This window comes from Sus scrofa, chromosome 1 (assembly GCF_054392235.1).
Source record: "Sus scrofa isolate SSC_HxYL_T2T_F1_AM1 chromosome 1, Sscrofa_HxYL_maternal_Yorkshire_Landrace_v2.0, whole genome shotgun sequence".
Lineage (NCBI taxonomy): Eukaryota > Metazoa > Chordata > Mammalia > Artiodactyla > Suidae > Sus > Sus scrofa.
Window position 1 is genome coordinate 179,882,174 of NC_139383.1, and position 17,986 is coordinate 179,900,159.

Here is a 17,986-nt window from a genome sequence, read left to right on the forward strand (position 1 = left end):
TTGTAAATGGGTTCTTCCATTATATCTTTGATCTGGCTATTATTGATAAATATGAAATTCACTGACTTCTGTATAATTTTTCTTCCTAATTATTTTTCTAAATTATTTTACTCTTTTAGCAGCTTTTTCTTCCTTTTGGGTGTTCAAGGTATGTAACCATATCACCTGATAATTTTGCCTCCTCCTAATCAATCTTTTTAGCCCTAGTTTCTTTTTCTTGTCTAATTATATAGGCTACTACTCCTGGTACAAATTTAAATAAGAATAAAATCAGTGTTTCTTTGTCTCCCTCTTTCCCTCTTTTTTTTTTTTTTTTTTTTAGGATCACACCCCTGGCACATGGAACTTCCCGGTATAGGGGTCAAATCAGAGTTGCAGCTGCTGGCCACAGCCACAGCCACAACAACTCAGAATACAAGCCACATCTGCGACATACCCCACAGCTCATGGCAATGCTGGATCTAAACCCACTGAGCAAGGCCAGGGAGTGAACCGGCATCCTCATGGATACTAGTCGGGTTCGTTCCTGCTGAGCCACAATGGGAACTCCTGTTTGTCTTATTCTTAACTTTGCTGAAGATGCTTCTTGTATTTCTTTAGTAGGTTTAGATTTATTGTTACATCATTGACTATTTTAATCAATAATAGCTGTTGAATTGTGCTTTTTCTTCTTCTTTCTTTTTCTTTTTTGGCTGCACTCATGGCATGTGAAAGTTCCCAGGCCGGAGATCAAATCTGAACCACAGCTGCAACCTAGGCTACAGCTGCAGCAACACCAGATCATTAATCTACTGTGCCACAGCAGGAACTGCTGTACTTTTTCTTCTTAAACTTGTTAACATGATGAATTCTATTAATGTATTTCCTAATATTAAATTGTCTCTATCCCTGGCATAAACTCCACCTGGATTCTGTTTATGCTATGACTTCTTTAAATTTGTTAAGTGGAGCACAGGGTGCTAGATGGTGAGCATAGTTCAACAACAGACTGCAAGAGAAATTGGAATAGATAGGTAATTTACTCACAGGTCCTGGTGGAAGTACACAGTATACCTGAGGGGGCCATGTGGCAAGGTCAATGCAGAGTCCAGACAGTGAGAGGCAGAACCTGGGACACATGGCTTTATTAGGGTCTGTGGGTAGAGTGCTTGGGGTTCTTAGGCTGGGGCCTGATTGTTGATTCAGCTTAGAGGAGTAGGGTTTGGGTAAGCCCCACAGGGGGCTTATCGAAATGGCTCATAAGGCAGACAGGCCTTGGGAGACTATGGATCACAAGGGCTATTAGGGAGGTCATATCAGGAATTTACATTTGTATGTGACTGCAGCTGCTATCTAGGGCATGTGCTTGCATGAGGGGGCTAGTGTCAGTTTAAGGTCCATGCAGACTGCTTAGCAGAACGAAATGGATGCCAAAGCAGTAATACCATGGAGTCGCTTGGGTAAACTCTCAACAGTTTAACATCTTATTTGGGATTTTCATATCGGTGTTTGTAAGAGATGGTCTGTGACTTTATTTCTGACATCTTTGCAGCATTCTGTTTCTGTTCATATCAGAAAATGTAGAAGCTTTTATTCTGTTTCTGTGTTCTAGAATAATTTAAATTACATTGGGACTCTCGATTATTTGAAATTTGGTGAAAATTCTATATGAAATCAGCTGGATGTGGTAGATTTTAGAAGATGAGGCTCTTTGTCCAACTTGCCTCATTTTTCCCCCCATGGAAACTGGCCTGTTTATATTATCTCTTTTTCTGGAGTCAGTTTAGGTAAATTATATTTTCTTCAAAAACTGTTCATTCGTCTAGGTTTTCAAATGTATTTATTTTGAGTCTAGCAAAGTAGTCTTTTATGGTTCTTTTAGTTTGCTTCGATTTGGTAGTTATTTCCTTAAAACATTTCTTTCTTGTGTATTTACTGTTTCCCCCCTTTTCCTGATTAAGTCGGCCAGCAGATTAACTGTCTTTCTCCCAAAAAAGCTTTTAGTTCTATTTATTCTATGTTCAATCTTCTAACTCACTAATATCTGCTTTTATTTTTATTAATCTCTTCTTCTGCTCCTCTTCAGTTTATTTTCCCTTTTCTAACTTATAGTACTCCAATTTGTTGTGGTCTTAGCGTATTCAGAGTGGCCCCTCTTGTCCTTTTGCCATGGTCTCCCCAGTCAGCATGTGGTTGGCTGTAGTTCACCTCCTACAAATTTCCACTGAAAGCTCGTGGCAGCAGTGTTCCCTGAGCTCTTGCAGTTCTTGTAAAAAGTATTGTCCTGGGAAGACGTAATCAAGGACTATGCAGCCAAAAAATATGAAGAAAAAAGACATTGAGAGATGGCTATTATAGAAGAGCCATATGGTAGAGGTGGGTCAGCAGATCGTTGCAGTTAGTTTTTAGAAACATTATTTTTCTGTATCTTGGTGGTGTGTGTAGAATTTATCAGCTTAAAACTTTTACGTGTATGACCCTGTCTTTGTTCATTCTAAATAAAGGCATTGTGCCTAATTTTGTATTTAAAATGTATTATTTATCCTCAAAAGGACCCCCAAATGGTATAGGCTTCAAGCCCACAGCCTCAGATCTGCCTCTGGCTGTTGCCCCGCTCACCCGCATCTGTGAACCCTCTCCCGCAGGCAGATCTTCCTGTGTCACCTGCGTATGTCTCTCGCCCTCCAGATGTGCAGCTTTTTAGGGCTCTGTGAGATCTGATGACCCTATACTCTCACTCCTCCCCTTCTCTACACTTCCTCCTCTAGAGTGCCAGAGAAAATTTCTTTGCCTTTTGTACCCCTTTAAAAAGTTGATGTATCCTTCTTGGTTTTGCCAGGCATGAAGAATAGTGAGTTTCTCCCTTTTGTCCTCATTTTTGGATTATTTCCACAAGCTGGAGGGGGAGAATCCTGACTCAGTCCACTATATTCACACCAGAAGACCATTTCTGTCATTTTAAACTTTTTTTTTCTATTTTAAAAATCAAATATGTATACATTATAGAAAATTCATATCCCAAGAAGTATATAAAAGGAAAATTAAAACCACTATCACTGTTAAATCCTTGTGTATTTCTTTCTAATCCTTTATCCATCCTCACACATTCTCTTTCCCTTAAAAACTGAGATCATTCTAAACCTACAGTTTTGTACCCTGATTTTTTTTCACACAAGCATTTTTCCAAATCACTAAAAGAGAAAATTTTATAAAAGCTGTATAAGGGAGTTCTCATTGTGGCACAGTGGAAACCAATCTGACTAGCATCCATGAGGATGTGGGTTCAATCTCTGGCCTTGCTCAGTGGGTTGGGGATCTGGCATTGCTGTGAGCTGCGGTGTAGGTTGCAGACAAGGCTTGGATCCCATGTTGCTGTGGCTGTAGTGTAGGCCTGCAGCTGTAGCTCCGATTAGATCCCTGGCCTGGGAACTTCCATATGCCACAGATGCAACCCTAAAAAGCAAAATAAATAAATAAATAAATAAAGCCTGTGTAAAATAAATTATTTTACCATTTCCATATTATACGCATTAGGCGATTCTACAATTATTATTATTATCAATTGTACTATACAGGTTGGCCAACTATAGTTCATGGACCAAATCCAGTCTGTGGCTCCCTGTTTTTATAAATAAAGTTTTGTTGGAATGCAGCCATGCGCATTTCACTATGTATTTATTGTCTTTGGCTGGTTTCTCCTACAGTAGTAGAGTTGAATAGCCACAGAGACTGTTTGGTGTGTGAAGCCCAAGTTATACGCTGTCTGGCCCTTTATAGAAAGTTCCCAACCCTGTTGTACGACAGTGAACATCTTTCCATGTTCATTTTTATATACATGTTTATTTTCTCAACATAAATCAAAGGAGCTATTTCGATCAAAGGGGAATGAACATCTTTGTGACTCTTGACAAATTGTCCGCAGAAGAGTTCCCCGTTCCTGTAAGATTTGCTCTTTCATTACTAGAAGATGAAAGTTTATCCTTATCCCTATACCCTTGACAACACTGAGCATTATTATATTTTGTAACCATTACAAATTTTGTGAGTTGATGAATGATACCTTACTTTTGTTTGCCTACCTTTGGTCGCTAGCGAGGTGGAACATTTTTCCATAACTGTCCCTTCCATTTCATTTCTGAACTCCCTGTTTCTCTCCTTTGCACATTTTTCTATTGAAGTGTTTGCTTTTTCTTCATGATCTGTCAGATATATTTAAATGTTACTGATATTGTACACTTGATGCTTTGGATGTTGGCGGCTTCACTTTTTCTCAAAATAATGTGCTCTCCGCGTCCATGGCTCCAGTGGATGGTGTACCATGAGTCTGAAGTAGTATGTCAGTTCTTTCCATCTTAGGTTTTGTTTTGAAGGGAAGCTTTTTGTGGGAAAGCGAAAGACCTGGCTTCTCCTCCCTGAGCCTGAGAGAAGAAAGTTTCCAAGAAGAAACCTAGCAGTTTAGGAAGCAGACCCCTCTTTCCTTTCTTTTCTCAGGCCCAGAGGTAACCCGGGTCTTCTTCGAAGTGGAAACCCCCCTTATTCATTCATGTTTCTGTAAAAGCCCCTAAATTGATTCCATGCTCATGGAACCTGGTAGCACGAATCAAAGTGTGTGTGGCAAGCATTATTCCTGAAGCATGCCATGTTTAAACCATTTGCCCTCCATGAAATCTCTTTTATGTTTTTCAGAAACTGTGTAATGAACTGTTGAAAAAGGGTTAATCGCTATAATGCGTAAAGTAGCCACTCAAAAAACCACACCAGCCATCACACTTTCCAAATAAAATTTTGTTCATTCAGGTGGGTGTCTTGGCTGGGAGAAGGCAGCAAAAAGATGGTCTCTGAACCATAGATTGTTCCTCATGTCTTAAAATAAACAAACCCGCTTGGGTTACTTAGGGTAAAATGGTTTGGGGAAACCTTAGGTTGGCATCAAAGCATGAACACTAAGCCAGCTTGCCCCACACTGCCGTCTCTGTGCTCTGGGGTAATGAGGTGATGGTAGGTTTTTTGAGACAGCTGGAGAGTCTGACATTTAACTGTGAGACTGACTGTGGCATCTTCTGAAACTTTACTGACAAATCCATCCTCCATCCCTGGACCTCTCTCTCTTAAGATTCTTTTGATTTTTGTAATATTTTCTCATCCCCCCTGAGTTATGACTGGAACCATCTCAAACTTAATAAAAACCTATATCTGTATGGCACCCCACAGGTTCAAGGAGCTTCCTTCACATGATCTTTCTCGTCTGCGAAGGAAATGTAGCTCATTATTCTCCCCATTTTATAGATGAGTAAACTGAGGGTCCAGGAAGCTTATTGGATTCTTGTGCATGCATCGTACAGCTAGTATGCATCAACTTTTGTTTATGAACGTGGGTTCTATTTTATTCCAAGAACTCCACACATTTCATTGTGGACAGAAATCACAACTTGATTGCCCTGAAAGTGCCTGCATGAGCTCTCTTTGTCTTGGGGGTAGCAGCTTCTTTCATCCAGTGGGTAAATATTTGTCCAGCTCATACTATGTTTTGTCCGTCCTGCCAGATGTTTTACATATACTCTCGAATCGGCCACAGCTACCTTGTGAAGGAGGGGCTGCTGTCATCCATTAGAGCTGCAGAAAGGGAGGCTCAAGGTAGTCACCTTGCCCAGCAGCACATCAGAGTTGCTGGATGTGAACCCAGCCCTACTTAGCGGCCCCCATACCTGCAGTTGTCCTGGCACATATGAGGCTCAGGCTGTGGGTGCCAACAAGGGCATCCCGTACCTAGCAGCCTGGACCCAGCTCTTCCTCATGTTCACAGCATATCTCTCAGGTGGCCTCTGAGTATGGAACACCCAGATGGAATCCAACTTTAATTTGATTGAAGACGGCAAGGATCAATTTGTTAAGGAAATTATGCATAGCAGCTTAGGGGAGGTGCTTTTAAACTTACACCTGAACCTTAATGAAAAAAAAAAAAAGTTAGGTAAAACTATTTTTTAACTTGCATCTACAGTTTTTATTTGCAAACCAAACTTGTTGGGAGGGAGATATTAATGGTTTTAATTATGGTAAAATAGATGAACACCAACATAAAAAGAAAGGGTTGGGCTCATCTCTGTTCCCATCTTTTCCTTTCTAAGCTTTGTGCTCTCAATACAACAGAGGGCCCAGGTCATGATCAGTCAGTCCCAGAGTCTTGAGACTTGCAAAGGCTGGTGCAAAAACACAGGCAGCTTCCAGATCCAACAGGACACTGGACTTTAATTAAATATTTTCAAAAGCTTTCAAGCAGCCTAAGTATGTATTATACAGAGTTTCCTCTTTGCTCTCTTATATTCTAACTCCCTCCCCCCCACCACCACACCATGGACCCCAAAAGAAATACTGTCTGGATCCTTGCCCATTAGAGAATTCAATATTTTTCTTTTAAGTTCTGTTTCAGTTCAGGAAGAAGAGTGGCTTTATAAACCATTACCAAATCAAAGCCCCATCACAGGAGGACAGAAGCCCCCATACACTGGGATGAATTATTTTCGGTTCTTGATTTTATGCCAGTGCTAGTGAAATTTCACAGCTGGTTATTAAAAAATCCCGGGGTCAGGGTTACATGCTATTTGTGTCACAAGAAGCCGGAGAAATAAAATACCCTAAAGATATGAAAATATTTTGTAAATCGACATATTTGGGGCATATGTTTCTCTTTCAGGGCCTAGGAAGCGATTTATGTGCTCTGATGAAGTGCTGGTAGAAAGACCTCCACTAAATCCCCACTTAATGGTTCACGCACCTTCCAAAGTATTGATACAGCTGACCTGGCTAAGGCCCATGGCGGGTGAGAGGAGGGAGGCTGAGGAAATGGGGACGATTTATTGCCTTTCAGAAAGAAAGGGCGCGAGTGACCTAAGTCACAGTTTCCTCGAAAGGTAGAAACTGCTAACAATTCAAGTTGACAACTGCTGATAGCAACCCAGCTTCGCTTTTCTCCTTACAAACTTGAATCATTGGGTTATTTGGGGGAGGGATGCAAAATAAAGTGCCCCCTCCTACTTCTTGGAGCTGTTCCAGCCCTACCCACAAATGCAAAGGTCGAGGAACTGAAGGAGGTCCCTTTTCTAGAGACAAAGATGGCCCACAAGCCAGCCCCTCCCAGAGTGATGTCTGTCTCCACAGAGCAATGGACTTTGCATGTTTTCCTGTGATTAGCTCTTGGTCCCCAATATCCAGCCCCCAGATAATAACACTATACAAAACGAAAATACTAAAAGCATAGTTGCTCTTTGTTAGTTAGAAAAGTAACATAGGAGAAAATGAATCATTTTTTTTCCTTCGCTCAGGGGATTTGGTACCCAACAAATCAAAGAGGACATGCCCAAGCTGTTGGGTCAAGAAAACTGCAGACTGCAGAGGATGAGGAGGATTAAAATAAGGGTCAATATTATTATTGTCATAATAGAAAAGGATTTGAGTTTAGAAACTTCCCATGTGGGCTATAGAGGAAGAAGTCTAAAGCTATATGTCACAAACACATCTCACTTCCCCCAGGGGCTCTTGCAAGCACTCAGTCCATCTTTTGAGCTTCTCCATGAGGCTTCATGTCAGGAAAAGAGTGTGCATTTTGTTTAAGTCCATGGTAGAGTCACTAGGGGGACCAATTACAACTTCAGGCTTTGGAAGCATTCAGGACAGAGCCTCCTCTGTGGCACTCAGTTCAGGCAGCTTGGGTTCACATTTATCTCTTCCCTACATGGTAAAGTGCCAGCTCAGGTGCCATCCTGCCTTGGAGCAGAGGCTTCTCTCTTGGAGAAAATGATGGAGCATAGCCATCCTTTGGCTTCTTAAGTTGCAAATCAGTTTGGAACCTCACTGTCCTGTGTGAATCTGAGATGTTCCTTGATTAAGCTGAACTGAGATAATATATGATAATCACTGAGATAATACAGTGATACCTGTCTGTAGCTTACTTGAACTACAGCTTTTGCATCTTAAGATTATCTCATGGTATAAAAAAAAACTGTTTGATATTAAAATTGGCTTAGCATGTAGTAGAAAGCTGTTGCTTTGAAGTATTCCATTAAGATTAGAATCTGTTGCACAAACAGAAGACTCAGAATAACCGTAGTGGTGTCCCTAAGGTGATTTTACTTTCTTTCACTCAAACGAAATCTGTATGCAGGCAGTGAGGATCCTAAATTCCTTTGCCTTTTTGTTCAAGGCTCTCAGCATATAGTTTTCATCCAAGTTGCCTCAGGATCCAAGGGACTGCAGGAGCTCCTGTCCATAGAAACATGTTCCAGGCAATGGCATGAAAGAAGGAGAGAAAGATAAAAAGTATCCTACTGCTTGCCCTCCTCTATTAAGTAACTTTCTCAGAAACTCACCCTATAGCTTCTGCTAACATCTCATTGGACCCCCCTGGCAACAAGAAAAGGTAGAAGCTATAGTCATTTGGTTGGGCACCTTGAAACGCGGGCTAAAACCAGGGTCTGTCCTAAGGAAAAATGAGAGAATGAGTAAGTGACTCATAGTCTCTGCCATGAGCAATGCTTGAGAGAGGAAAAGACTGCAGCACAGCCTCACTCCTTTCCACTTGGGATGGAAGCAGCTAAACATGAGAGAAACCACTCTGGGAATGTTTGCTGGAAGCTTTGCACCCTGAGCCGGGTAATGCATTAACTTTCCAACAGAGAGAAGGAAATACATGAACACTGGGCATACTCCAGATTTTTCCATCCAAGAAACAAGAATGCCAGCACTGCCATTGCTCTCTAGCCCCCGAGGAGTGTTTTGCAAAAGGAAAGATGTTTTACAAATTCTGAAGTTGTTGCACTGAATAGGAGATCTTTTCTGCAGCCAGAATGCAATTATACAAATGTGAATGTTTTTCAGAATCCTCTGTTAACAAGGAGAAGAGAAAGGGAGTATGGCCAATTGTAGGAAAATACATACATGCATGAGATAATATATATGCACATAAGTAATGTATTAAAAGTATATTTAATTAAACTTAGAGGGCTTATTACATTGCTTCCTTGTTCAAGGGATCCTGCCTGTAAAGATAAAGTTTAATCACTTAAGACAGAAATCTCCTTGGGAAAAGCATTACTTACCAAGTAATCCTCACTGGGTTATAAGGTCTCTAGGCTACTGCAGTCTGTTGCAATTGTTTTCTGTTTATCAACATATGATTGTCCATCTTTGAATATAACCATGAGACTATAAAGATTTCTCATATGTTAAATAGGCACAATGGTTTTTTAATGCCATGGTCTAACAAAATAAATGCTTTCAATGCCCTAAAAGTAGAATATTGCATCAGGATCATCAGTCACTTCAATGTACTTGGTGGATAGACGGTCTGATACACACCAACATTTTCAAAATGAGTTAAAACATGTTCAGATGAAAATTATATTTAAAGGAAACAATTCTTTGCAATACAAGATTCGGGTGTAGGTGGGGTCTTCTGATGATTTAGGCGCTTGTCCCAACTGGGGGTGGCTGGAAGCCAACATGAGTTGGTGATAGAAATCTAATACTTGAATTTAATGACTGAGTAATTTTTAACTAATAGAAACCCTGCTGTTGAATTATATTACTCAAAATAGTGTTAAGTTCTGTAATGCCGTCTAATCAGAAAGAATCCATGGGAATAATCCATACGGTATCGTCATTTATCATGCTTTATGAGGGAAACAATTCATTCTTCTTGAGAAAGCTGATTATTTCTCCTCTGATTAAAATGTTAACATTTTAGGACCCATTGAAGGTTGACACACTCAAAACCTTCCTGCTGTGTGCAAGTACCTCACATGTATTTTAGAATATTTAAAATTTTTCACCCCAGGTGTGCTTGTTATTAATATCTTACTGATACATAGTAGTTGGAGAACAGTATTTTATTATTTCTTGCCCTCTTTCTTTTCTTTCTTTCTGTTTCTAATCCCATGGCTGCCCCTCATCCTTAGGGTCTCTCTAAAATCATTTCTTCCTCTCACTACCATGACCACCTCCCTAGTCCAGGCTTCACCACTGGTTTCCTAGATGTTGAAGTAGCCGCCAAGACTGCTCCCCCTGCTTCTGTTTCTACCTTTTCCATCGACCCTGTACCTAGAGGCCAGGTTCATTTTCTGATGATGTGACTTAGGTTGTCTTATCACCACACTGAAGGTTGCTCATTAGTGTTGAGTTGGTGCCAGGTGAACCGTATAGCTTGGCACTGATCAAACGGGTCTTCCCTGTCCCACCCTGTCTCTCATTATTTCCAGACTCAAACTTTCACCTTGGTCTAATTGATCCCACTCCTGTTGCTCAGAGATGCCACCCCTCTTTGCAGTTTTGCCTCACACTCTTCTCTCTACTGACAGGGCCCTCTTTACTCAGTCTGATCAGGAGAAACCCGGACCTTGCCTCTGACTACTCTATGGATTTTCAAAGCACATTATTGTCCCTGACTCCCTTTTGCTATGTCACATAAGATGCCAGGTACTATATTTCCCTTACATTTGTCCTCTAAGCAACTGGAAGGCTAGGATTATATGCCTTAGGTGCTTAGCACAATTCTTTATATATAACAATAAGATTGTTGATGCTGAAAGGGTATTAAAAAAATCACCCCATGGGGTACTTCTTTCTTTCTTTCTTTCTTTTTTTTTACTTTTGGAGGAGGTAGGAGGAGTAAATGAAAGAAATGAACACATATTTGGCACTTTCATTGTTTAGAATACTTTCTATATATGATTACTATTAGTACAAACTTATGAGGTAAGTGTTGGTTTCCATATTTTGCAAAGAAAGAAACGGGGACTCACATTTGATAACTTCCTGCAGAGAGTACATGGCAGAGTCTGGGTTTGCTCAGAGTGGACTTGTCTGACTTCTAAACCTGTGTTTTAATTATGCTCATCCTCCATCTCTCCTACATTCTCATCTTTTCTCCACTCCTCCTCTCTCTTCTTCTTTCTTCCTCTCCACGCCAGTGTTTTCCAACTCTCCCAACATTAAGTTTGACTGCCTGCATACCAGGGCTAGGTAATGCCAAGGTCATTAGTAGCTGTCCTTTGATGAGTGTATTTCAATATAGCAAAGAAATTTCATGGCTGAATTGATGGAATAACCCATTGTGCTCTGGCTTAATTCACTAACCTTGTGAGTCTTTTGAACACCTAGCAGTCGAAGTTGGGGTGAATGTAAAAAATCTATTCTGACACCTTTGTGAATCTCCAGGACCATTTTTGTTTTGGCATCATTGAGTCATCTTTGTGACTTCCCTTTCCCATCTCTGCCTCTTCCATTTAGTAAGCGTTACGTAATTTCTGCCACCAAAGAGAGAACAAATCATGCAGAGAACACATCTATTTAACTATGCTTAAGATCTGCCCAGGAATGTAGAACATGTCTAAATATAAAACTGAGAATGAGGCCTGTGACATTGATTGATTTTAGAAATAAAGTAGAGCTAATCCATGATACCAATCTCATAGAGAACTATTTTTACAAAATTCCAGAACATTTGTGGGAACCGGACCTTAATTAGAGCCCCATTGTACAGGGATAAATAGCATGATCCTAAGAGCTGATATCATTACTGAAAAGAATGGCACATAATCAGGGCAAGTTGGTGCATTAGATATTGTAAATGTTTGGAACTGCTTGTATATAATACAGGGTCAGTTCTCAAAGTATTTAAAAATACATCTCAACATTTTTATGGGCTACTGAAGTTAACCAGAATACAAAAGTTGATCAAAATTAGGGTGGGAAAATGAAGGAAAACAATGGGATGTGCTTCTTTGTAAACTTCTGTAGAAAATAATTTAGAGGTCATCATGGATCACAGATGAATAGGAACACAGTATCTTATCCAAAGGCAAGCACAAAGGGTGTCTGAACAATTAAAGAATCTATTAAAAATCTTCCAACTTGACTGTATACAGTAATAATGTACCAAGTTTTATGCTTCACAAGTTAGAGAAATGAAGGAATTCAAAAGAGTTCAAATATGATCAAAGCATTGGAAAGTAAAATGTAAGAAGAATTGAAATAGTTGACTTGAAAAACAATAGATTAGATCATAATATATATTGTGTATTGAATAGAGGCAAGATGTTCTACAGAAGTTATTTCAGGCTCTTTATCCATCTTTAGATCCTAAAAAGGGTAGAAAAAAAGGTGAGATATGGAGAAAGAAAATAAATCATTTAAATGAGGTCTTTCTGACGCAGTCAACTATAGAAGTCCTTACTACTGACACTACACAAGCTGTTACAGCCCTCCTGTGTGCCAAATGCTGGCAGGGGCTGCCATCTTAGTCGGGGAATTTGCAGTCCAGTGATCTTACGTACAGTTGAACTTATGCAGTATATAGTATATATCCATATATATCCATATGGATAGAGATATATAGTATATACTGTATATATTCAGCATATATCTACTATACATGTTAGTACATACATATACAGCTACACTGTATATGCATGTGTGTGTGTATGTGTGTGTATATATATGAGCCAATGTAGTATAAGAATAGCACAAGGTACCAAATAACTGTAGGAGATGTGACCAAAACCCCACCCAACCTGATGGGGGCAGAGCATAAGGGTGCTTTTCAAGTGTTACTAAAAATTAGGCTAAACCAAAGCCCAAAACTAGTTCTTGGGTGAGCTCTACTGTTCAGTGTTGGTGTGAATGTACCAGGTTAATGGAGGACCTGGCTTTCTCTTTTCTCATAAAACCTTCTCCTTGGACCTGGCTTTTCTATGGAGCCATTCTGCCTTGGGATTCTGAGCCCACTCATTATGAGCTTGTCTGGTCCATACATAAAAACAAATCAAGGCAAACCCCCAGCTTGCCTGGGACCTGTACACTCTAGGAGTCTTGCAGCAAAGGGGCTCTGGGTGGCAGTGATACCTCTCTGCTGACCTCCTGACTCCCCTCCCTGAGAGCGTCACCCTTCAGGGTCATGGCCTAACTTATTTGCTTTTGAGTCCTGAATTAAGTTTCGAAGGACAGTAGGGCCAAAAGAAGCACCAATTTCCCCCCTGGAGACAACCCTCCCATCTTTTTCAATAGATGAAACTCAGGCGCAAAACAGGAAAATGGAGCCTTTGTCTGTGCTGTAATTTTCTAACTCAAGTGACCATGAAGAACCAGTTCATACTGGCACTCATTATGCAGACAGCCTTGGGAACCTAGTTACTCAGTAAATTATGATTTTAGGGGGGCATATAGCATGGTCTTAGCCTAGATGGGGAGGGAGGAGGTGGAAAAGAGTGGTGAAAATGAGGTAGAAAATTAAGGCTTTTCAAATAGCAGGGTAAATCATACCTTTCAAATTCAGCAAGGCCCCTGGGACATGCTCTTGTTCTATGATGAGCCAGTCACGAAGAATTTCACCTTTCTTAATCTTGATGACTTGAGGGCTGGGACTCTAAGTCACCAGTGTATCTTAGGGGGTAACTCAGAGCCTGGCTTATTACAGGGCTTTCAATGTATGTGTGCTGAATGTGTGCAGGAGGGAATGAATAAATGTGTGCATGCAGGTTATGGAAGCTGAGATGGTTAAAGGTATGGATAGTCACCACTTTTGATTTGTGCAGAAGTATTGATGAAAGACTAAAGGACTTCTTAATTTAGTCAGATGACCTCAGAAGAAACAGTTTTAGAAGCTTAAAAACTCAAGTCACACACTCATCTCACAAGGCATACAAATATTTATGAAAGTAGAGAAAAGAAAAGATGCCAAAATAGAGCCAGTAGTTAAAGCCCCAAGTACAAAAATTTGATACTAACATATTTAGATTAACTTTTAAAATAAATTTTTCATTTTGGAATATTTTTCAATTTACACAAAAATTGCAAAAATGGTTCAGAGAATTTCTATGTGCTGCTTTAGTTAGTGGCAGTTTTGCCTGACATTAACATGGTAGGTTACTAAGGTACATTTGTCAAAACTAAGACGCCAACATTGGGATATCACTATTACCTAAACTCTAGACTCCATTTGAATCACCAGTTTTCAAATCACTATTCTTCTCTTCCAGTATCCAAGCCAGGATCCCATGTTATATTAGGTCATCACATCTTCTTGGTCTCCTCTGGTTTTCTGGTTTTCATGCTCTTGACATTTTTTGACAGTTTTGAGGTCAGGTATGTTGTAGGACATCCCTCAAGAATGGGTTTGTCTGAGGTTTTCTCTTGGTTAGCCTGGGGTTATTGGTTTAGGGGAAGACCACCACAAAGGCGAAGTGCCCTCTTGTTACCTGGTATCAGGAGGCACATAATATCCATATGCCATCACTAGGGGTATTAACCTTGATTAGTTTTTTGACCACAGTTCTTGCCTAAGCCCAACATAACCCCTCTTTATGGCCAATCTCCCACCCTTCCAGGCTCATGTTAAGTAGCATGGAGTCTCCTTTCAGACATCCTCAGAACCTTGTTCCTTTATACCTTGTCTGAGACCCTAGTCCCATACTTTTGCTTTAGCAGCAACGATCTCTCCCTTTACAGTGTTTTGTTGAGTATCTGTTAAAAAAATTGTCCAAGAGGGTTCATAAAACAGACATGCACTTTGAAAAGACATTCTTAGGGCTTGAGGAAGGAGATGAAAGCAATGAAATGCAAAATGAGATATAAACAAAGAATAAGACAGGAGAGAGATGGCAGCCAAAAGTAGACAGCCAAATCAAACAGGGGCAAAATGTGTGATGAAAATAGCAAATGCAAAATGAAATAGTGGTCAAAAACAAAAGTTTTTTTTAAAAAACCCAAAAGTTTCCAATTTTAAAATTTTGTGGAGTTCCCATTGTGGTGCAGCAGAAACGAATCTAACTGGGAACCATGAGGTTGTGGGTTTGATCCCTGGCCTCGCTCAGGTGGGTCGAGGATCTGGTGTTACCATGAGCTGTGGTGTGGGTTGCCGACTCGGCTGTGATCTGGCATTGCTGTGGCTGTGGTGGAGACCAGCAGCTGTAGCTCTGATTCCACCCCTAGCCTGGGAATCTCTGTATGCCGCAAGTGCAGCCCTAAAAAGCAAAAAAATAAAATAAAACAAAATTTTGCAAAAGTAGAGGAAATGTAAGTGGTTCAAGATTGTATGGGAAAAGAAACATAGACCAAAAACTATGTCTCAAATAGGTAAAGCAAATTTCAATGAAAAGCCAAATAATATGGTTATCTGGTCTTACAAAAGGAAACTATTACAATTTGGAAAGTTGCAAGAGGCTTTTGATGACCCTTAAGTGATTGATAGCTATTAGCTGGGTCTGAGGAGGACTGTCCCAAAGGCTTGATTTGGAGCCTGTTGTTTTCTTTGTATAAACAGAGTCATTTTGTTTTGAGAGACAAGCACCAAGGGAATTTGAAGTCCTTTTTAAAAAATTTAGGTTGGTAAAATGGTTTTGTTTTGTTTGTTTGTTTTTGAGGGAAAAAAGAAGGTATGACATGTTTTCTAAACGTGGCTTATGCCCACAATGTCATATAGAATATTTTCTTTCACTCAAGAGGTTATTGCACATAGTCTCTGTTCAGACAGGGTCAGGAGTTGGTTCCTGCCCACAAAGACTTTGTGGTGTAGCTAGTATATGCCCATTTTATTTCCTTACCTCCCATTTGCATTTTTGCTGGTTTTGATCTTGGAAGTCAGCTCTCTTTTGCAGGCAGGACTTTGGTTTTTGCTTTTTTCCTTCTGTAGTCCAGGCTATGCCCCATGTCATTTAGGAACATGCATTTCCCATGAGGGTGAGTGACCTGTTTTAGCACCTCTCCTCTACCGCCTGACCAGATGAAGTAGTGGCTTGCATGGATTTCCTCACTCTCTTCCCCATGTGCGTGCAAGAGGAGTAACCCAAGAATGTGGTAGAGACAGTAAATTTGTTTTCATAGGTTAACTCTACTTTGTAAATGCCATGCCAAGCAAGCCCAGGTTGTTTACAGGTGGCCTGCCTTGTCTGACCTTTCTTCGCATCCAGCACAAGCACCACACACTGGGCATTCCATTCCATATAAGAATGTCAACACAAGGTTATGACAATCCATGTAATCCATACACAACTATACAACACATTAAACCTTCATGTCTCATATGGGAAACAAAGATCCTACTATATTCCACAATCCCCATTAGTTTTCAGTTTTATCATTTCCATCACTTATGGTTGCTTGAAGAGCCAGTTGCCTTTCTCAGCCTGAATTGGCCCAGGGCCTCTGCCATGGCTGGATCTTTCTGCCAATTTCTTGGGCTTTGTGTTCTAGGCTCATTGGTCCTGTAAGGTGCTGTTCTAACTTGTGTTCTTGTGATGTTGGTTAGTTTACAAATGCTGAAAGGAGGAATGATCAATTGACTGTGGAAGTTAAGTTGATTCATCTGTGATTGTTCTAAGGCAGGGAGAGGTGGGATAGCAGGAGTAGAATTACAGATTTCAACAGGACATCAAAACGAAGCAAAACAGAATAAGATCTCAGTAGGGTGCTGCATAGGCAGGAGTCTTTGCAGATCCATTTTAAGCCAATTATAAATGAGTACAGATGAGGGCTCCAGCCTCCAGGAGAAACGCCCCTCCTGCCTGATGGGGCCCTAGGACTGCAGGTAGTTGTGCTTCCTGCTGTGCCTTTAATGGCTGCCCCGTGGCTCAGAGTTCTGCATCCTCATCTTGCCTCAGCACCTGCAAGCCAGGGCTGCCACTCTTTTGTCTTTGTACATGTTTAATATCCCCTGAGATTGACTCCAGAACTCAAAAGCTTCCTGCCTGGGGTGTTAAGTTATATCCCAGTAACCAATTATTATTTCTGCTTGGCTCTGGTTACAAGGGTGCACAGGTTCTAAATGGTTGGCTCTTAGTATTTACCCCAAACTCTACTATTTTTACGGCACTATGTTGCAGAGCACAAGGCTTTTCGCGAGTCCATATTGAAAGGCCTGTGCTCAGCTGTGATTTCCTTGCAGCCATACTCAGGTCTTTTCTGGGGACCAGGCGCCCTTCATTGTCCCTAAGTTTGAGAGGTGGGGGCTGGGGAGAAGAAGGGAGGAGTCATGTAGTTCCCACATTTGGAGGTTCCCAATCTCAATGTATGACCACCACACAATCTACCTCCCTCTAGACCCCAAACTCCATGAAAACAAAGACCACGTCTTTGGTCTCCATATCCCTTGGGCCTGGAGAAAAGCCTAGGCTAAGGGTGAGGATGTTAACTCCAATTGTCCATAACAGGTGCCAAAAGCCAGGTGTCCTCCCCAGATATACTCCCGTGGAAGCAGGGCCAAAATTATTCTGCAAGACTTTTAGGGATAAATACCATGATGCTCCCTGGGGGTCCATTCTAACTCTACCGAACTAATTGACCAAAACCCCAATTAGATCTTCTTTTTTTCATTTTTTTTCATCTTTTTATTCTAGTTGATTTACAATGTTCTGTCAATTTCTGCTGTACAGCAAAGTGACCCAGTTATCTGGACATATATTATATTCATTTTATCCTATTATCATCCCCAATTAGATCTTCGAATACCTTGTATTGGGCTCTTCTCCTGAAACAGGGAAGAGCAAAGTCATTGCTACCAAAAAGTAGAATTTTAGTACAATGGTGCAATAATGTCACTTGAAAATAATAGTGAGGGAAGGAGAGAGGCAGCCCTGACTGAGAAAGACATGTGACATGAGTTGTGAACATTGCTAAGGGAACAGGAGAGCTACTTAATTATCCAGTGAAATGGGCACTGTCTAGACAAGCAATTCAGATAGCTCAGCCTGAAGCCAACCCTTCAGGAGTTTGTGCCAGAGCCCAACCTCTGTCCTGCCTACTGGAGTCTCAGGGCTTTGTTTTGCCCTGGGTTAAGCCGTATTGCGGTTGGCTGCCAGCTACTAACAATGAGTGGCTTACCAAAAGAAGCTCATGCCCAGGGGAATTCTTCTTCTCCCTCTTGTCCACTGTGGTCAGGGGTGGGTGACCTTGAGTCCAGCTTCCAGTCATTCAAAATGCAAAGAACTGCTTCCCCCAAGTTCATAGGGTCATGCTTACCTTG

General features: G+C 40.8%; 1 protein-coding gene and 1 long non-coding RNA gene across 5 annotated transcripts in view; one reads left to right on the forward strand and one right to left on the reverse strand.

Moving 5' to 3' along the window:
* THSD4 (thrombospondin type 1 domain containing 4) overlaps nucleotides 1–17,986 on the forward strand; it is a 576,503-nt gene that overhangs the window by 319,059 nt on the left and 239,458 nt on the right. The window lies entirely within an intron of this gene.
* Nucleotides 1–17,986, reverse strand: part of LOC146406890 (uncharacterized) — a 994,549-nt gene that overhangs the window by 265,407 nt on the left and 711,156 nt on the right. Inside the window, exon 2 of the long non-coding RNA XR_014817938.1 lies at nucleotides 3,085–3,370. This is a non-coding gene — a long non-coding RNA (uncharacterized LOC146406890). The remainder of the gene's footprint in view (nucleotides 1–3,084; nucleotides 3,371–17,986) is intronic.